Source organism: Pleurodeles waltl, chromosome 8 (assembly GCF_031143425.1).
Source record: "Pleurodeles waltl isolate 20211129_DDA chromosome 8, aPleWal1.hap1.20221129, whole genome shotgun sequence".
In the NCBI taxonomy this organism is placed as follows: Eukaryota; Metazoa; Chordata; class Amphibia; order Caudata; family Salamandridae; genus Pleurodeles; species Pleurodeles waltl.
Genome location: NC_090447.1, coordinates 729,640,778 through 729,662,896, shown reverse-complemented (window position 1 = coordinate 729,662,896; position 22,119 = coordinate 729,640,778). Strand labels below are relative to the sequence as shown.

Sequence of the window (22,119 nt, the reverse complement as noted above, 5' to 3'; positions counted from 1 at the left end):
TGCTATAATATCTGAAGATAAATTGCAAAACAATTATAGGAATAACTATGACGAAGCTATAAAATGAGCAGCAGTGAACAGCTGTAAAAACATCAACTAAACCCCTTGTCTGTATCATGTCATTAGCTAGGTTCTAATAAGCCTCCTATCTTGAAGAACTTGTTTAGAGAGCACCACAGGGAGGCTGACGGATATACTGCCCGTCAGCCATATGGGACTAGCAATTATAAATCTATTAAACACACATCTATCTGACAGTCCTATAGTTTTTTAGTGCAGCATATAGTGTACTCTGAAAACACATTAAGTACATCTTTGTGTCAGTGGCTAACCAATTCTTTCAAATCTATTTGACTTTGTAACGTTATTTTAATACCATATGAGATATGCAAATGCAGCAGAGCTCTGTGTGGAGAATTCAAAATAATCTACAGAGGGGCAGTAAATTAATACATGCATAAAAGAACGCTTGCGTGTAGCATGCAACTTGGAAGCTAATGTAACAAAATGCACCTTTTAATTTAAATACGGACATCACATTAAGAGGCATGTGTTTAGCTTGTAAAATATGAGAGAAGTATAATTAGAGATGAAGATCAAGGAATAGCAGTAAATATGGAGCATAGAACTGTAATGATATCAATGGGAACCCACAGACAGGGAACAACTCATCCTCAATGAATCCCATTACACAATTTTGAAAGACGAATCTTATTGCTAGTATCAAATATTAAAATTATAATATTGGCATTGCAGCAGAAAAATAGGCTGATTAAAGATGTGTCTATCCAAAGTATTAATATTGCGAACCAAAGGATAACAAAACGAAGCATTTTTTGCACTCTCTCTTTTTGAGTCCCTATATTTTAGAAGAAGTATATGTGTGGTTGGCCCTCTGCGGAGGTCGGGATGGTCCATAAAATCAAAAATCTCAAGCAACATAAAAGAATGGGGCAGACATATTTCAGAAAATTAAATAAATTAGAGCTTTGTAATGTCTTAACCAAGCTCCCAGAAAAAAAAATTGTCATTCATGAGCTCCTTCACCTGACAAAGAGCGAGAGGATGCCCTTCTTTTGGTTTAAGGGAACAAAAATGCACATGCATTCAAAAACCAGTATGTCTGGTTTTAATGTGATAAAGCATGCAGGCCGCATTAGTGCATACCTCTGTTTTCAGGCGTTCCTGTAATAAAGCCAGACCTACTGGCTGTGCCAATGATTGCATTCTTTTAGAGAAGTTGGACTCTGTGCTGTTATAAATGTGTATGTGTTTGTGTGTGTGCTTAAACATAAATGTGTACGTGTGCTCTACTGACACAAAATTCGTGGCCAAAACTTTCTTAAAAAGCCTGCTGCAGTGAAAAGAAGCAAATGCAAAGAATTACATTTTCATAAAATGCATGTACGAAATAAAGAATTTACCGTGTGATAATTCACTGTACTTTTGAGGTGCAAGATAATCCCTAATAAACGGGAATGTGAACAGTTCACAAGAGGTGGAACAATGCACCAAACTGGCAACCACATGAACTGAGAGAGAACTTCTATACTAGGTGGAGTCAAGTCAAAGCCCACTCTATCTATGTTTTAAAGAACTGGTAACAGTAGGTCTTACAGAGAGATGAGCTGTCCAGCCAAAACTAGTAAATAACAAACACTAACACCATTTGACTCCTTAGTAACGAGTCAAACATTTCTATTTTTCACATTGTTAGTTCATGTGGGACATATAAAGTTTACACAATATGTGATCGATAAATATTATGTATATTTGAAAGTTTTCCTATTTCATGTATGAGCAGTCTTTTTTTTTTTTTGTCCTCATTCAGCCCCGCTTACTGAGACCCCTCTTCGTTTCTATAACCTTTTCGCCCTCTTGTCTACGAAGAGAGACTCAAGTCAGGGGGTGCACCTTTGTAGCCCCTGGTCCACCTGAACAGACCCGCCGAGGCGTCAAACGGTGCTTAATCATTGGACTAAAGCAGAGAGAAGTTCATTAGGACATTTTCACATAAGTACCCCGCAGTAAACTTTAGCAGGGGAGCAAATTTAGTAAATTCCCTGCCAATTTAATAATGGTGACCATATTTCTACGCTTTTCTTTGAGCCCTGCGTATTTAAGTCCATATTTGCCGCACGGCGAGCCGCGTTCAACCAGTCTGTATAGCTCGGCGAGTGCTCCTTCAACCATTTTTTGCAGATTTCATTTCGTCCCAGCACAATTACATAGAACAAAAATGAACGATTAGTTTTGTTCACCCTTTTCCATATCCCCTCGTCCTGGAGCTGCCCGAATATAATTAATGGGAGTGATACATTAATTTTCCAACCTAACATCGATGATACTACCCTAAAAACCTCCTCCCAGAACAACCGAACAGAGGGGCAGTCCCAGAACATGTGTACATCCGTTGCTCCCAGCCCACCACATTTCGGGCACTTGATCACCTCCCCCTTCTTAAATTTGGACAATTTTGCCGGAGATATGTATGCTCTATGTAGAGTATAAAGATGATTTTTCCTTAATGGCGCCGGTTTCACTACTTCATACAATGTCATGCACGACTTCCTCCACCATAACCCAATCTTGTCGCCTGACATCGCCTTGCCCCAAAGCTTGCTTGGTAGGTCAAAGTTCTCATCCAGGGTTTCTAATATTTCCCAATACCAAACCGCCACCCTCTTCCCCGAAGCCGAGACCGCCAGGACTAAAAAAGAGTCCTCCAGGCCATTTACCACTCCTAATCCCCCCTTAGTTTCTTTTTCCCACTGTCTTATCTGTAAATATTTTAACCTGGACAGAGAACCGTCCGTTATTCTTACCAGTTCCTCCCAAGAAAGTAAGGTGCCATCTCGCGCAATCTCCCCCCACCTTTCCACACCTGCCCTTTTAAGTGGTAATGCGAGAATATCCTGGCAACATTCTGGGGTGCCCGGGGAATCCCAGATAGGGGCCTGGTAGCTGTAATAAAGTGCACCTAACCGCCTCCTCAACTGGTACCAGCTCCTTGCCATTCCTTGCAGCACTTTTAGCTTAATTTTTTTGAAGAATTTAGGGTCGCCAAATTTAAATAGAAAAGACTGTAAGCCCCCTTTTTCCGACAAAACCATAGCCTTGTACATTCTGCCTACTGCTGAGCCGTCTGGAGATATAAACAGCATCCTTGAGTTTTTAAACAAAAAAGCCCACGCATAATATGTCAAATCAGGGAGAGTCAGTCCACCTTTTTCCCTCCTTCTGCGTAGCTTTTTCCATGATATCCTCGGCCCCTTTGAGTTCCAAATGAAACTACTTATCGCTTGTTGCATTTTATCTAGATGCCCCTTGTGCATTGCCAAGGGTATAGCTGAAAACACAAAGTTCCATTTGGGCAAGATAAACATCTTAATTAGATTTATCCTCCCAATAATCGTCAAGGGGAGATATGCCCATTTTTGTAGCATAATTTTGCATTCTACTAATAACTTTCGAGCATTCCTCTCTGCTAAGTCCTTCAAATTTTGAGTCACTAAAATGCCCAAGTACCGTATTTCCTGCTTATTTGTTATCGACCCTCCTTCCATATTCCACTGCATAATATCTGTTTTCCCCACATTAATCCGGTACCCTGATATCCTTCCAAATTGATCAGCCAAATCTTTGACTGTGTTAAAGGCCAGGGACAGGTTATTTGTATATATTAGTACGTCGTCTGCATATAAGGAAATTTTCTTCTCCCAACCATTACAGCAGAAGGGTGCGATAAGAGGGTTTTGTCTGATTTTTCTAGCAAATGGCTCAATATATAGATTGAACAATACCGGCGACAGGGGGCAGCCCTGCCTCGTACCTCTTGAAATAGTAATAGGACCCGTAAGTTTACCGTTCACCAGAATCTTCGCAGAAGGGGATGTATAAATCCGGTCAATTACACCACAAAACTTGGAGCCTAAATTGGCCCGCCTCAAAACCGATTTCAAAAAATTCCAATTAACTTGGTCGAAAGCCTTCATTGCGTCTAACATAATAACTGCCAAAGGCGAACCAAACGTTGTGGCCATATCTATTGCCCCGTTCAGTTCGAAGGTTAATTCATGCAAATATCTGCCTTTAGAAAAGCCTTTCTGGTCGGGGTGCACTAGATTATTCGCTATCCTAGTCAGCCTATCCGCTAGAAGCTTAGCTAGCAGTTTATAATCACTGTTCAGCAATGATATCGGCCTATATGAGGCACACTTCGCTGGGTTTTTATCCGGTTTCAAAATTAAGGAGATCACTGCTTCATTCCATGAAAGAGGAATATCATTGCCGAGCTCCAGGATCCCTCCAAACAATTCTGTCAATACTGGGATAACTGAATCTCCTAATACCTTATAAACTTCCACTGGGATACCATCCGGGCCAGGCGCCGTTCCTGACTTACTACTAGTCAGAGTTCTCCTAATTTCCTCAGCCGTTATTGGGGCGTTCAATGCTTCCTTCTCCTGCAATGATAAACCTAAAAGTCTATCAGCCCCTATCCAGTCCGTTACCATACCTTCATCCACCACTAACCTTTCCGAATACAATTGCGAAAAAAAGTTTCGGAAAGCAGATTCTATTACCGCCTCATCTGATCTTTTTTCAACTGTATCCTCCACTTCAACCTCCTTAATGTAGTTCCTAACCCGGTCAGCTTTACCTTTCGAGGCTAATAACTTCCCCGCATTTTCCCCGTATTCAAAATGGGCCAGTTTACTTGCTTCCCATTTACTTTGAATTCTTCCCTGTAGTATATTTTCCAACTGACTTCTCAACCCATCCCAGCTGGACCTCAAAGCCTCCGTCTCACCTGCTTCAATTATTTTGGCTTTATATTTTCGCATTTCCTGCTCCAACGCAGAAATCTCTTTTTTCTGACGTTTATGTTTCTGAATGGCACAACTCCTTAACTCCCCACGGATGACTGCTTTAAACGTGTCCCATACTACAGATAAAGGGGCGGAGCCCAAATTTACACTAAAAAAGAATTCGGCTTCCTTGCGCAGCTTTAACAACACCTCTTGATCTAATAATAATGTCCGATCAATCGTCCACCGGGCACTACAACTTATCTGACGAAAGCACATATTTAACACCACCGCAGAATGATCTGATAAATGCGAGGACAGATACACAATATTCTTCACCTCCTCTCTCAAACGCATATCTAATAGAAAATAATCATTTCGCGACGCATGTCTGTATTTCTTATTAAAAAAAGAAAAATCCCTGCTCTTCCCTGCCCTTTGCCTCCAAATATCGCCCAAACCAAATTCCTTCATCATTCTCCTTAAAAACTGTTGTGACTTAGGTGTACCTCGTGATTTACAGTTCTGCCTATCCAACTCGTTGTCTAATACCACATTAAAGTCGCCCATCACAATGACCGGGTCCGAGAATTCCAGAAGCTGAGAAAAAAGCTGTTTTAAGGGTTCTATATCGTCGCAGTTGGGCCCATAGTAGCCTGCTAAAACCAGATTACGACCCCCAAATTGTATTTTAGCTATCACCCATCGCCCTGCTAAGTCTGATCTAGACTCCAGGATTCCCACACCCCCCAACTGTGCATGTTTAACTAAAATAGCCACCCCTTTATTATGATAGTTGTGTTCTGTACATGTAAATGTTCGCACCCATCTTAGTTTTTGTATTATGTTAGTACACTCCACCTTTGTGAGGTGCGTTTCCTGCAAGACTAAAATTTGTGCCGTAGAATCCTGCAGATACTGTAATATTCGTTCCCTCCTTCCTCGCACCCTTAAGCCATTAACATTCCATGAAAGAATTTGTAGTGGTATATTCTGCACCCTCTGGCTTCCCTCCCTACTAGCCATCTATTAATCTTGAATAACCAATAGTTGGGCTGAACGAGGCACTGCTTTTTACTTTCTTCCAACTCCCCCTCCCCCACCCTAGACCTCTCTCCCCCTCCCCACCCCCTTCACCCCCACCCGTGGAGAACCCCCCCCAACTAAGGACCATAATGATCCAAATATTAGAGCGCCCCCCGGTTCCTGGGAGAATTTCACCATTACCCATTGCACGCAGCCTTACTCAGTAGCCTGCCCATTTTTGACCGCCACCAATAACTCATCCGCTTCACTAATATCTCTGATATTATACGTTTTGTTGTTATACATGACCCTAAGGAAGGCTGGAAATTTCAGCTGGGCAGAGACCCCCAAAGATTTGAAAATCTCCAACCGTTTTCCCAGTTCCCACTGCCTATCCATAGTCTCCCTGGATAGGTCCGATCTAATCTCAAACACAATATCCTTCACTCTTAAGGACTTCAGTTTCAATGCTCTGGATAAAATCTTTTCCTTCATCTGGTACGACAGAAAGTTTATCAAACTTTTCCGAGGTCTACTACTGTTTGTTCGTAGCTTAAAGGGGTCTCGATGAATTCTCTGAATATCCTTCCCAATTTCATCCTCGGTCTCCTCTAGATCCACCGCTGATTTAATTAATGATACTACGAAGGCTTTAAGATCGCTCCCTTCCGTGCCTTCCGGCACTTTCAGCAGTTTTAGATTATTTCTTCTGGAATAGTTTTCCATCTGCTCCACCCTGTTTTTTAGAGCCTGTTCACTCCTCTTCAATGTATTGATCTCACCCTTATGCTGAATCAGCTCCTCCTTCATACCCCCCATCGCTTCTTCCAGGGCCTGCGTTCTTACCATTACGCCATCAATTTTCTTTTCTAAATTAGCACAAACCTCTCTTATCTCCCCTTGATTTACTTCTGAATTCGCAAAGCCCTTTTTTACATCCTCAGAAATGGACAAGATTAACGCCTCCAACGAGGAACTCAGTAAGAGGGGGATCACCGAGGCAGCCTCAGGAGGCACCAGCACTACCGACTTAGATGCGAAGTCCTGAACCTCTGCTGGGTTATCGTTTGGAGACTGAACTAGCACTGGGGCCGTCAGATCTTCTCCTGGCCGTGGCGGGGGGGACCTCGACCCCTCTCTGCCCTCATCCGTACCGTTTTCCACCTGCCTGGTGGTAACCTCCATTGCAACTCTAGGCTGCTCAAGGGTAAGTGTAACTACCTCAGGTCTCACTTTAAAAAAAGACCTTAGAGAGGGCGTCAATTTGTCTCTAACCTTCAGCTTGCTCTCCCCCGCTTTCCTCCCCGCACTCCTGCCTCCTTCCCCCAGTTTAGGTCTCAGGATTTTTTTTTTTGCTGATCCTCCCTTGTCTCCCTTTTCCTCTGTAGTCACAGCCGAGTTGTCCTGGGGCGACTGAGCCGTCCCCTCCACACTTGTTAATGGGAACGGGGGGCAGGAAAAACGCCCCCCACCCCACGCTGCCTCACCGTCTTCTTCCTGGCGTCCTTCTCTGGATTCTCTTTGGGTTGCTCACCCGACCGCCACTTTTCGGGAGCGGCTCCGCCAAGTTCTGCTGCTGCAGCTACCGCTGCCGCTATTCCCCCGGAGGGGAATTCGCGCCACACTTTTACGGGTCCGGCGCAGCTCCAGCGCGGCCCGGTGCCACCAGACAGCCCCCGCTGTCCTCCAGATTGCCTCAGGTCTCAATAGCTGCGGCATGCACATCCGTATGCTCACAGCTGCCGCCCGCTCGGCCGCCGCGACCTGCCACGCCCCCAGGAACCGGAAAGCGCCCTAGCGCGCTACGTGACCTCCGTAGCCCGCCATGTTCTCCGTATGAGCAGTCTTTTGTATCCAATGACATACAATCAAAAGCCATAATACATGTAGGGGGTCATTTTGACCCCGGCGGGCGGCGGCGCCGCCCGCCTGGAGGGAACCGCCATATGGCCGCTCCGCGATCGAAAGACCGCGGAGGCCATTCTGGCTTTCCCGCTGGGCTGGCGGGCGACCGCCAGAAGGCCGCCCGCCAGCCCAGCGGGAAACCCCTCCCCACGAGGAAGCCGGCTCCGAATGGAGCCGGCGGAGTGGGCATGTGCGACGGGTGCAGTTTGCACCCGTCGCGTATTTCAGTGTCTGCTAGGCAGACACTGAAATACACAGTGGGGCCCTCTTACGGGGGCCCCTGCCATGCCCATGCCATTGGCATGGGCACGGCAGGGGCCCCCAGGGGCCCCGCGGCACCCCCTACCGCCATCCTGTTCCTGGCGGGCGAACCGCCAGGAACAGGATGGCGGTAGGGGGTGTCAGAATCCCCCATGGCGGCGCAGCAAGCTGCGCCGCCATGGGGGATTCCAAGGGCAGCGGTAAACCGGCGGGAGACCGCCGGTTTACCCTTTCTGGCCGCGGCTGAACCGCCGCGGTCAGAATGCCCTTCGGAGCACCGCCGGTCTGTCGGCGGTGCTCCTGTGGCCGGTGACCCTGGCGGTCACCGGCCGCCAGGGTCAGAATCAGGCCCGTAGTGTCTTGCGAGTTAGGAATGACAGGACGATTTTGGTTCCTGATGGACTCCGTAGAACTGTGATGTAAGTGTTTGATGTGGTGACTAGATTTCATATAAAGACATGTAAGACCAGGCTCCATGGTACCCAGGATAGGGAGGACACTACAACTGGCAACGAGTTAGGGAACACATAATCCAAAGATCGACAGTGCTCTCCAGAAGTTTGCTGTGGTTCAGGAAACTGCTTGTGAGTGGCACACATGCCTCAATCAAAGTGAAGATCCACCGTTGGTGTATGTGGAGCCCCACTCCAGCCGGTGTCAAGCTTTTGAAGAAGAACGCAAAAGCCTTAAAGAGAAATGTGTCTATTATTGGCCAGGAACCTGCTGGTGAGATTGTGCAAGAGATACTGTTCCAAAACACAACAGCTATAAGACATACGGAACAATAATGCTATAGGCACTGACAACCAGGTACAGAAAAACGCTGAGGGTAATGATAGCCGAGTGCAAAGAAGCAAGAAGGGATTCTGTGCCACAACGCAACTCGGAGTTATAAGACATATGGAACAATAACGCTAAAGACAATGACAACCAGTTACAGAAAAACACTCAAGGTAACGGTAGCAGGAGTGCAAAGAAGCAATAAAGGCAGCGATAGCTGAGTACCAAAAAGCACTAACAGAAAGAATATTCAAACATAAAAAAGACAATTATGCTTACCAGAACCTTAGGAACTCAGCAGCAGGCAAAGTGACCCCAGTGAATCCACAAAAGGTTGTGCTTACAAAACTGTTGACATTTTAAGTGGCACACCACCTAAGCCTGGTGGGGCATAGAACAACTCAAATGTCTTTGGGAAGTTAACGGGCTCCAATGGCTGTGATGAAAGGGGCTCAGAGATGGTACGGATGAAACAGATCCTAGCAGACAGCAAACAGTGCAGAAGGAAACCCCACTCTCAACATCAGTAAGTTATACAACTGGTTACAATGCCGGCGCTTTCCGTAAACCATCATATCCCTTTGATATTGCCAAAAGGCAAATTATTGGTGATAGGCAGACTGCCTGCCTGATTTCATTGATGCCCTGGATGAAATTTATAACAAAAAGATTGTTAAATACCTCAAAGATATTGCCGGTGAAGGAGTAAGAGAGGCAATAAAGAAACTGCTGTGATCTGACAAAGTCACATACCGTCAAATCAAAGAAGCATTAAATCTGAAGTTCAACCCAATGCCGAATGTTGATTATGAAACATACATTTTCAGTCAGGAAGGATAGTGAACCAATTTACAAATTTGTTGAGCCACTTGATATGCTTATCAAACGAGTAACTTCAATGAATTCAATGATGAAGAAGCAACACGTCTGAATTATCAATGAATGTCTGTCAGATTCATCCAAATGATGAATGCTAGAGAACCCCTTAGTCTGGAGTGAGTTATCATGGCTGCCAGAGCTGAGGAATGTGCTGATTGGCAAGCTGCTGACATGGAGGCCAGAGGTGCCCAGAATGAGCCAGTCATGAACATGAAAAGTAAGCAGAAACACAAAGCTGAAGGACACAAAATTAAGTTTCTAAAGAAAAAGTAAATGTGCTTTAGACGTGGATTTTTGTTTCCACATGAAGGTAAATGTCCTAATTTTGGACAAATGTGCAAAGGCTGTGGGAAGGAGAACCATTTTGTAACAGTTTGCAAGGTGAAGGAAAGCTGAGTGCGTGACGACGAGAAAACAAAATGGACACCTGAAAATTCCACAAGCAAAGTTCTTTGCACGCCCACAAGGCCAAGTAGCAACATCAGTTGAGGCAAATCCAATACTGCACAAAGTTGATCATCATCTACGTCTTTGTCCAAGAGTTCTTCAGTTTCAATGTCAAGTGGCAGTGAGGAAGACTGATATGTGATGTTGATGTTTACCTCAGAAAAACTTGTGCATCTTGGACTATCCGCATGCAAAGAAGAATATGAATCAATGAAAAGTCAACAAGTAAAATCTCAAATGTCATTCACACATTGTCCAAAAATTACACTAAAGGTAAACAGTTGTTCCATAACTTTTATTATTGACAGTGGTGAATTGATAAACATTATGCCTGAAGAGAAATAAAATGAACTGTCTCCATTGCACCATCTTACACCCTCAAAGACTAAAGTATATGCATGGGCTGCATCAATGCCATTCAAGAGTCAAGGTTGAATCTACCATTCCAGCTCTGAGGGTTTGACCCATAGTGGCAGTGTTCAAAAAGGAAAGTGAAGGAGCTGTACTCATCTGTGTTGTTATGTGTTGTTATGTGTCAAGCTAACAAGGGAAAATGAAAGAGAACGACCTCCCGGTCCACACATTGCCGACATGGTGACACAGCTAAATGGTGCCAAAGTCTTCTTACACCTCGATCTAAACAGAGGATATCATCAATTGGAACTCGAAGAAAATTGCAAGTACATTACCACCTTTTCTACCCATACTGATTTGTTCAGACATAAACGATTACGTTTTGGTGTGTCATCAGCTGCAGAACTTTTTAAGGATGTCGTTCAACATATCATACAACCTATCATGAATGCTTTCAATTACAGTGATGACATACTGGTTTTCGGAGCTAGTCAAAAGAAACATTATAGAGCTCTTGCACAAATGTGTCATTTAGTTGCTGATGTAGTTTTAACTTTTAATGCTCAGAAATGTGTTTTCGACAAAACAAAGCTAAAATTCTTTGGCCATATCTTTTCTATGGGGTATGACACCAGATCCAGCTAAAGTACAAGCTTTGTCAGTCACTAATCCCCCACAAGATGTTACCATGTTATGTTAATTCCTTGGCATGGCCAGCTATTGTTTTAGAAACACACAGGACGTTGCCTCAGTAAGTGCTCCCTTAAGAGACTTTTACTGGTCACAAGAATATGAACAAAGTTTAAGAAAATCAAGCTTGCAATTGAGAATGTCTCTGAAAATACCTTCTTTCATCCCAAACTTCATACAGAGGTTGTTATTGATGCAAGCCCGATCGGGTTGTGTGTGATCCTTGCCCAACACAATAGATACCCAAATGCTCTCAGGCATATTGTGGCATATGCAAGCAGAAGTTTGTTACAAACTGAGAGTGCCTATTCACAATCTCAGAGAGAAACTTTAGCAGTGGTGTGGGCTTGTAAACATTTCCACATATTCTTATATGGAAAATCTTTCACTCTTGTAACCAATCACCAAGCGTTGCTTACCATCTTTGGCAATCCAAAAGCCAAGATGCCTCCTAGAATTTAATATTGAGGTTTGCGACTACAGCAATATGACTACACTATTGTGCACTGACCAGGGAAAGATCAAAACCATGCTGACTACTTTTCACAAGTGCCAGTACAGAGTCATGGTACCCCTTCCAAAGTGTCTGAAGTCTACATTAACTTCATTGTGAAGTTGAATAGCCCTGCCGCTATTACTTTGGAAGGAATTATCACTGCAACAAGCAAAGATATTACTGTGTTGATACTAAAAGACATCTTTGCACATCAGTCTGGGTCACATTACCCTCGACCTCTCACACATGACACCAAATATCAGAAATTCACAAATGTAGAATGGAAGGTATTGTCTTACCAGGTTTGAGAATTGTCATACTAGATAGTCTGTGGCAACAAGTTATTCAAGTGGCCCATGTAGTCCATCGTTGAATTGTTGCCACGAAATGAGCACCCTAACACCATACTTGGTTTCCTCATCTTGACAAGAGGGTTAAAAGAGAGTTGAAGAGCTGTAATTTTGTGCAATTGCTTATATCACTATATCACTAAACATACCTTGAAAATGTCAGATTTGCCAAATTATGTATGAGAAGGAATCTCTGTTTATTTCTTTGGTCCTATTTATAATGGACATCACCTGATGGTGATTGTCGATGAATGCTTCTGTTTTCCATTAGTAGATCTCTCATCGATTACTCAAGAAAGAGCCATTGAGAGATTAGATGGCATTTTTGCAATATGGGATATTCCTTCAATTCTAAAGTCCGACAATGGCCCGCTTTTCAACAGCCGAGAATTTACAGACTTTCTTAATCATTTCAATATGAACCATCAGAAAATCACATCTCTTTGGCCACAACCAAATGGCATTATCAAATGACTTATGAGCACACTTAAAAAGACTGCCCAGCATGCTAAATTGCAGAAGCTTGATCTGAATTCAGCTCTCCATGCTACTCTTAGAGCTTAACAATTGACTCTTCATTCAAAAACCGATGAAAGTCCTGCTACCCTGAATGCTCGGGTGAGACATGACAACCAAGTTACCACAATGGACCACCATGACATCTACAACAGATGGTGAACTTCGTCAAACAGATTTGTGGCATACACAACAGATGAAAGTATATGGTGACAAGCATCGATGTGCCAAGAACACTTTTTTCAATGAAGGAGATTGAGTATGGGTATGACAACAGAGAAAAACACAAATCTGGTGCTCACATTGATGTTGAACCCTTTAAAGCTGTGACTAGCAGAAGACACCTGGTGAATGCTTATCATCCTGGAAAGTCCATTACGTAAGATTCTTCACAATTTAGGCATCTGCCTCATAATTCGCCAGCTACTGATGTCAGAGATGAAACTAGTTAAATTGAGACTGAAGAGAGCTCCCTGTTAGTGACAATGGGACACTTTTGGTTCCTAATGAAATCTGTAGAACTATGTCGTAAGTATCCAGGTGTGGTGAATAGCTTTCCTGATTAGAATGTTGAGTTTGTGGTTACACGCAGAGCAATAAAGGCGTCTAAGACCAAGCTCCATATATGGCACATTCATTCATGAGTACCTGCACTGGGGAGGACCCTCCAAATATGGTTCAAACAACCTTTGTTGCCAGCCTTATCTTCTAATTCCGATATACTGCTTGTCCACTTTCTGTGCAAGATTTCTTGCACCAAGGATCATACAAAAAAAATTATGAAAATTTTTTGAGATAAAACTCTATTCCTGGTTAGTACATGAAAAACATTGTTGACCTCACTCATTAAAAACTGCTGTGTTCACTGGACCAGCACACCCCTGTAAAGTGTGCTGGTAAGAACCAAACAGTTAATGTTATGAAATGTACCAGTGTAAAACAAACAGCATATTTCAAAAGTAAAATTAGAATTTGTGCAAAATCTTCCTTAATCATGAATCACAAAATTGCTTTGGAAACTAAAACTGGTACGAAAACTCATAATCTTGTAAATACTACTGTAGGAAATACAGTTTCATTTACATATTCCAGAAAGTCCCAATACTTCAGATTTTGCAACCAAAAATGGTGATACGGACAGGGTCAAAAAAGATAGATACCTAATGGTTGAGATCCCCAAATAGACATAAAGGTGAAAACATTATTGTAAATCACAATACATACTACAAACCTTCTCAAGTAAACTTTACATCAAATCCAGCTCAGTTATTTGCAAATCCTTGATTCCAAAGTTCCTGCAGTATACATGATTTTGAGTCAACAACCCACTTTTTGGGCTCTATCTAAGGCCTTAGGAATCTTAATAAGACACAAAACTGATCTATACTTCTACCAGCCTCCATTTAAAGGATTTTTCCTGAAACCTACAATTGTAAGATTGATTAACTCGCCAATGGAGGAAGCATAATGCTTTTGAGCTGCAAACCATTTGCATTACATTAACTATGCAAGTAGGCAAACAAAACATTTTGATTTGCTCACATTGCTTGTATATTGCTTCCCCTTTCTTCCATGTGCTATGTGGCGGCATCTAAGCAGCAGCCATGGGCCATCCTTACGGGAATAGGAGCCACACACCCCGACCCTTTTCCTTGACAAGTAGAGTGTCTGCCAGGCTGACCAAGGTGAGTCTGACACATACTCTTCTTGTTTAAATTAGGCAGCCAGGACCAAGTCATGCACTAAATGTGCAGGCGCCTGACCTGAGCTTTGCCATTCTGACGATTTCACCTCCCTGTGAGCGTCACCTTCTCAGCCTGGCAAAAGTGTCTCAAGACCCTCCCTCTTGTGACCTGAGGGAGCATCACTGATAGCCTCGGACCTGGGCACTTCAATTTTAAGCCCTGAAGTGCCTAGGGCTAAATGTCAATCAGTGGCACCTCGTCACAGAGTGGGGTGGGGTCAGCAGTCTCACTGAGCCCCTCCCACCCTGTGACGAGTGAGGGACTGCTTTCTTTCCTCAACTTCCCTCCCAGAGAGCCACAGAGAAGGTATGTTTTATGGTTTTTGGTGCGTGCGTATGTGTGTGTATTTATGAGTGAGTGTTGTGAATGGGTGTGTGTCTGTATATGCGTTTGTAAATGCATGGGTGTGAGTTGGTGTGTAAGTGTGCGTTTGTGTCCCCCCCCCCTCCTTGCTAAAATGAATGGCCGCCTCTACTAAGAAGTAATCAATGCTTCTGAAAAAAACGAAATAAAATAAAAAATACTACACAAAAAGGAACTAGGAAAGCTTCTATTTGATTCACTCTGTCACTTGCATCAATGTTTCCTTACTTTTAATAGATCATTTATTTTTTGTGTCAGTGTTCCAGAGACACTTGACATCAAGTCAACCTAGTTTTATTTTTATTATTACATTAAGCATGCAGAAGTGTGAAAACACATGACGTAAAAAATGGAAGACTGCGATTTCAGATGATAAAACGTGTTTCAGGACAACATTTTGGCGGCTCGCACGCAATTTTAATGAAGCGTAGTTCAAGTATGTCTAAACATTAGCATTTTCAAAGTATTCCCTGAAGCACAGGCCGCTCTCTATAGCCTTCTGCAGTGATAAAAGAACACTTTGCCTCAAAGAAAGAGAAAGTACCCTGGCTAATAAGGGCTCTTCGCTGGGAACTGCTCAATAGAAACTGTTGACAATAAAAAGGAGACAATTATAATAATTACTCTGGTACAAAAGTGTCAGTTACAAAAAAAGACCGACAACAAGGTAATGCTCGGGTGGCTCGTTGAACAATTGCATGATGGAGCCTGGACAAAAACTCGCATTTCTTTTAACTATTTCAAAATTAGGTTCCTAGTTATGAAAATGTCCATCGATAATACTGTATAATAAATTAATAGTAAATTGACCTTCTTTAGAGAAGTACAGAAAATAAAGAACAATTATGTTCTTTAAATACCGATTGTTTTAATTGTTTTTGAGTTAATATGGCTAAAACACAGATCCGACAGATTACGTAAAAGGAGCTGTCATTCAATTCAAACTGGTTTTAGCTATATCAGTTTAGCTAAAACTTCCATCCATGATACCATTCATTTAAAATTGCAAAGTGTTAAAAAAAAACTTTAATATGGTTACATCAAAAGAGCAAATGTTTATTTTTAAGTTTTGATTGCATTCGATTGTATAAACGATGTCCAGCAATACGTCAAAGCACCAGTTGGCAATATATATATTATATGGACCTTACATTTTTCAGATTAATTCATCCTGGCACGATGCCATTTTTTAAATTCAGAGGCGAATCTTGTACTCACCAGTGCACAATAGGGTTTCAGGCTATCAAAGATCAAATGTAAAACATTATCTATTTTCGAAAATTAAAATTGATACCTGGTGGCGGGAATCCCACCATAGTGATCCGTATACTATGATTATTTTGTGAAACTCGCCCTCTCGAGCACTACTTCGATTACAAAATGCATTCTCTGCAGAGAACATGGTGCACAGCTTTTTGAGAATACCATAAAGTATTACATACAAATTTTCCGTTATTGGTATTACCAAGGAACTGCTTGTATGTGATCTTAAAAGGAAATTCTGCTTGGTCAAATGTGGCCTAAATGTCCCATTTCCTGGAGAGAAGCCTTCCAATATAAATGATAGAACTGAAACCCATAAACAAGATCTGGACCATTGGGTTATGGAGTAGGTACATGTGAGAATGGGCAGAACCCCAAGCAGTACCAGTCCGGGACACGCATATCCTCTTTCAACTTTTAGAGTAGAAAAGAGCCTAATCGAATCCAGGAAAATCACAGATTGGTGTCAGACATCAGAAACATTTCTGGAAAAGGTACTTGAAAATAAAATATGAAAGAGAATATGTTTGAGAGGGCACGGGTTGCTTCTCCTCCATTGAATGTAAATACTGATAATAAAAGTACGTTGTAAATGTTCTTTGGTCATAAAACATTCCTTGCAATCACACTTGCCGTTGGGTCTCTCCTTTCCATATAAATTCATGTTGCCCTCAGTATAATGTCTTCTGATTGATCTGCTAGCACGAACCTCACATATATCATATCTACGTTCAGCTGCCCTTTTTGTATGCAAGTGCAAACAAAACAAAGCCAGCTACAAAGCAGTGAACCGGAGGTGTTGGCGTGAACCGGAAGAGGAAAGGAGATGCCGCTGCCGCTGTGTGGTAGCTGTGAGGACCGCTGTGTGAGGGAGGTCGTGAGAGGCCACGAGGAGGACCGGACCACTGCCTTCATGAGCCGCTGTGGTCACGGGCCACCGGAGAAAAGCAGAGTAGAGCAGAGAGACAAGGAGAGAGGTAGTGAGGTGCTAGAAGCCTCTGGGAGTCATCGGGAGCAGTGTGGAGGCTTAGCGGCGTACCGGCGTACCGCAGCATATCAGCAGCATATCAGCATATCGGAACAGCTACGGTAATCTAAGTTTTGCATCTGCGTCAGTTCCATGCCTGCCCGCACTGCCCGCACTGCCCACACTGCCTTTGCCGGTCTCTTACCTCCGGCTATTGCAGCTACTTTCTTGGATTAGGGTGCCTCTGAAAGATCAGACACCGCAGCTGAAGAGATGAGGAAATCATAGGATATAAAAGAATGGAGAAAGGAGAGAAAAAAAGGGAGTTGGATTTTTTATTTTTATTTTTTTTAAACCAGCAAGTCTGCTTGAACTTGCTTGAACTTGTGTTTTTTGCCCCCTTGTAGCTGGTCATTTTTGGGTTAGGGTGGCACAGAGAGATTGTGGGAGTAAGGTAGAGTGTCCTATGCTAGCCAATCCTACGTCAATGCCAGCCAACTCCAGCCTACGCCAGCCTGTGCTCCGCCCCTTTCCCTCATCCCTCACGCCTACAGCCCGGGTGCCCAGGTATCTAGGTACCTAGTGTTACTTAGGGACCAACTGGGTGGGGGCAGGTAGTGGCCAGTTTGGGAAGGGGGGTAAAATCAGCAAGTACAGCAAGTATAGAAATAGCAAAATGCAGTGGAGCTGAGGAGTAGAGGTGGCACAGAGGCAGATACCTGGTTGTGATTGGCTGTGATTAGGAGCAAGAATAAAGGGACCAGCAGCGGCAGGAAAAACAACCAGCATCCAGGGGGTCTTTTTTGCACCAGTCATTTCCGGTCGCTTCCCAAGGAAACCTTCCAGGGAAACTTGTTATTTATAACTATAAATCATAAATTGCAAGGTCAGCAGGCCTGATTACGGTGGGGGCTTATCGATTTCGAACTTTGAGAATTCTGTCTGGACCATGGACTCTGGAAAAAGTGCTATTATATGTGCCACTATTACAAGCGCCACATTCAAAGCACAAACTGAGTATGTATTAAGCGCAAATTAAGTACGAACTAGCACAGGATACGCAGGAGACACTAGCCTGGAAGACTGGGGAGAACTAAAATAGAGCGAAAGTCGAATCAGGAGAGGTAAGCTCAGAGCTGCAGATTACCAGTAGTGGCGCAGAGGCGGCTGCCATGAGGCCAGTGCGGCTAGCTCCTCTCAGGGGTCTGCCCTAACCTGCACTTACTTAAGCACCTACTGAAGAACTCAAGAAATAAAAGAACCTTTAAAAAACCCCTGCAGTTTGTAAATTGGAGCGGGGTGTATTCGCCGCTAAGGGGTAGCCATATAGTATGCCATTGAACAAAGCTTGATCACGTGGTACTTGTGACATAAAAAAAGGGTCCGGAGACAGTCTCCAAAGCAAAGGATGAAAAGGAAGCTATGCACGGGTGTCAACCTTCATGGGTAACAGTCAATAGTCAAGAAGGAGGAGGGAAACTACTCCAACCGTTGGAACAAGAGGATACCCAGAGAGATAATGGAGACAATGGTGAAAGATCTTCAGTAACCCCACTCGGGGCATCAATCAGAGAATTTGTGGGGAAATATTTTAAAAAGACTCATTACATGTCACATGTGCCCAAGGGAAATTATATTTTTGATCATAACCAGAGTGAAATCGAGCAATCTATATGGAATGACTTTCAGACCTTAGTCTCACTGCAGATAGAGGATTTATTCCGGTGGGGGTCAGAGGAGGGCACTTGGGGGGAAGGCTTTGCTGGAACCCATGCAATCCTTATCACCATTCCTCCCGCCTCAAGTAAGGGATGGTAATAGGCTGGGAGAGAGGTCTTATGCTGTCTCAGAGAGAAATGAAGAGAGGGAGGACCTTCTAGGAGATCTAGAGGGAGGCGTTAGAGGAGAAAGTAAAACATATATATTTTTACCGCCCCCCACCCTCCTTTGGGTAGACAGTCTGCATTTACTTTAGACACCACCGCTGCACCTGCCAATGCCTTATTAGACATAATGTTCTTCATGCAAAAAACTCTACAGGCAATTCTAGAGGTCCTAATGGCAAACAATAGTTTGGGGAAAGCACATAAAAATCAATTGTAAGGGATAATGGAGGAGATTAAATATATTAATAGCAGTATGCCAGCACTGGTACGACCAGTACCGGAAAAGAGAGATCAAGAAACAGGTATTGCAGAACATAGTATAGAAAGAGGGGCAGAAGTTATAATAAAGACATCAAATCAGCCATCAGTATATGTTTCTAAGCATCCAATGCTGGTGATAAGAAGAAAACAAGGATGGGGGAGGAAAGAATATAGATCCTATAGACCCTATCATAATCCCCAAAGAAGTAAACAAAGTAAGCAAAGAAGTGTTAGGAGCAAAATATTAGTAGAAAGAGATGGAAGGGTAGTCCAGGTAGCTCAGGATAAGAAATTAAGGACAACCCAAGGACAAGGATTGGAAGTAGTAGTCCCAGATCGGGGGAGTACACCACAAAAGATACCCAGTGTACCTTTTAAAGAGGATAGTAAGCGAGCAAAAAGAAAAAAGGGCATCCAAGGAAAGGTAATAGAAGAAAAAGGGAAAGTAAGGGGTTGGAGGGAGAGAACAATGTTAGGAGATTTGTAAGAAGTGGGGGAAGTGGAGAATTAAATAATTCCGTCTTCCCGGAGAACAGCAGGGTTTTGTTTCCACCAAATGGTCTTGGGAAAGAAAGGAAAACGGATAGCCCTAAAGGAAGTATGAGTAGGTGGATATATTTGGAGCCCTGGGGAAGTGAGACAGGGAGAAAACGGAGGAGAAAGTTAAAGCCCTTGAATCGAAAGCAGCTTTTAGAAGTGATGGCCTTGTGTCCAAGCCTATGTGAGATAGAGTCAGAAGACATAAAACAAATAGGATTCATCTTAAACTCGGAAGGGGTGGAGGTGACAAAGGCACTCTTCTACTCTGAATGTGTTAAACAATTGGTATTGCAAGCTGAGACTGAGTTAATGAATGAGGGAATAAGGTTGGTGCAATTAAGCAAGGCAGAGGTGGAGGAAAGAAATAGTAGAATCCTTAGGTGTCATGCAGGCCTGCTCCCAAATCAAGTATGGTGTAACCTGGTATGTAATAAAAATCAAAGAATGTGTGTGGATGGAAATAAGTGCAGATTAAGTGTAACTATAGCCACTGAGTGCAATGATGTAAAGTTGAGGAATTGCTTTGAGCCCCTTGTAAATTCCCATGCTAATTACAGCGGGGGGAATCGAGCAATGTGGATTAGGAATTAAGCTCCTCGCACAGCCACCAGATTTTTTCCTGGAATTTAGGAGGCTATAGAAAACAGTTAAAACACGATTTATTTAAGGCAGAGCTGGAAAAATGTGATATAATGTGTTTCCAAGAAACTTGGCTGTGCAAGGAAACCAAACCTGTAGATGGTTTTATGAGGCTCTTTAGGGGAGAAACCCGGAAAGGTCCAGGCCGTCCGTCAGGAGGCCTAATAACTTTGGCCTCAACCTGAATAGTGAACAGGCTTACAGAGGTAAAAACTAAATGTCGTTGGCTATTAGTAGGTCAGGCAGATCTCTATAATATAAGTGGAGGGACCAGATAGCTTATGATAATTAATGTCTACATACAACCAGGGAATACAAATGATTATGACACCCAACGGTGTCTATTTGAGGAAGACTTGGAATCATTAGGCATAGGGAAAGCAGGAAACTTGGTTTTAATGCTGGGAGACTTCAATCATAGACGTGACCCTAATAGCAGTGGTAAATTGTATAAAAAGCTGCTAGAAGCCACACGAATTCCATGTAGTAACTTTCCACATGTAGAATGCCCTGCTCGGGATTTGTCCTTAGTAAAAACCCTAGGATCCCTAGGTATGTTTTGTATAAATGGACATATCAATATGGATCGCCCGGCAAAACAGACCTTTCGTATAAGTAACCAGGCATGCCCTATCGATTATACCTTTATAAGTACCTGGCATTTTGGAGAAGTATTGGACTTCAGAGTTGAGCATATAGAGGGCAGTCATCATTGGACCTTGCGGTTAACAATCCGGTCAGCAAATAAAGCCCAAACAGGAAGAGAAAAAGCACTGACAGTGCAGGTAGAGTACCCTCGTAGGCCAACTACACGAATCACAGAAAGCAGCCTAGAAGCGCTTAGTGAAGTAATAGTAAATTATACAAACATTAGAATGGAGGAAGATTCAAAAGACACATTCAAGGGTTATAAAAGGGGAATTGCGATAATAGTTGATGGTCTAAAAGTAACGTTAAAAACATTGCAGGAGGGGAAGACGAAGGGTGAAGCGGGTAAGACCAATAATAATAAGATATGGTTTAATCAGGATTGCAGGAGACAGAAGAGGAAGGTGCGGAAACTAGAAAGGGAATATAAGAAAAGACCATCTATTGATATAAAAGAGAAGCTCTGCCAAGCAAAGCACATTTATAAAACAATTATAAGACAGGAAACTGGCATACTTAAATAGGAATTGGAAGATAATGACTGAGGTGATATGATCGCAGAATATTAGGGTTTTTTGGCAATTGATAAGGGAGGGGAAAACTACAGGAACCATTTGATTCTTAGTTGGAGAAGAGGATTGGAATAAACATCTGTGTAATGTATATAAAGGAACTGATGTAGAGGAAGAATACGGTGTTAATAGGAAGATAGGTAAAGAGGTGAGATCAGCTTTTGCCCTACAAAAGATACAATAAATCATTGTAGCACTTAAATTAACCAAAGCTGCGAGCCTAGACAAACTCACAGCAATAATAATAAAAAATAATATTGATTGGCAGACTACATTTTTGTGCGTTATGTTTAAAAAAATCCTTAATTACGGTTGTTTTCTGGAGAATTGGAAGGGTGCTATCATAAGACCAATTCATAAAAAGGATGACCCTACACAACCAAAAAACTATCGCCTAATAAGTCTATTGGATGTAGGCGAAAAAGTATTTACAAAGTTATTGCTGGGGTTAATTAAATTATGGTCAGAGGAAAATGATTTGATACCAGTAGAGCAAGGTGGTTTCAAAGAAGGCCACTCGACAATTGACCACTGTTTCAGCTTGTGGTTATTAGCAAAAAACTCAATTGAAATGTGAGGAAGTCTATTTTACTGCTTTGTTGACTTCTGCACTGCATTTGATTTGGTAGACAGAAAATTACTATGTGATATGTTAAAACAGTTAGGGATTGACTCAGATTTATTATTACTCCTTCAGGGTTTACGTTCACAAAATTGGGC

General features: G+C 42.8%; 1 protein-coding gene and 1 long non-coding RNA gene across 9 annotated transcripts in view; one reads left to right on the top strand and one right to left on the bottom strand.

Moving 5' to 3' along the window:
• EPHA3 (EPH receptor A3) overlaps positions 1-22,119 on the bottom strand; it is an 853,173-nt gene that overhangs the window by 380,725 nt on the left and 450,329 nt on the right. The gene's annotated exons all lie outside the window — the stretch shown is intronic.
• The window catches only part of LOC138250250 (uncharacterized), a 75,275-nt gene continuing 69,867 nt past the window's right edge, over positions 16,712-22,119 (top strand). For all 3 annotated transcript variants that reach the window (XR_011194915.1, XR_011194914.1, XR_011194916.1), the window contains exon 1: positions 16,712-16,975. This is a non-coding gene — a long non-coding RNA (uncharacterized lncRNA). The remainder of the gene's footprint in view (positions 16,976-22,119) is intronic.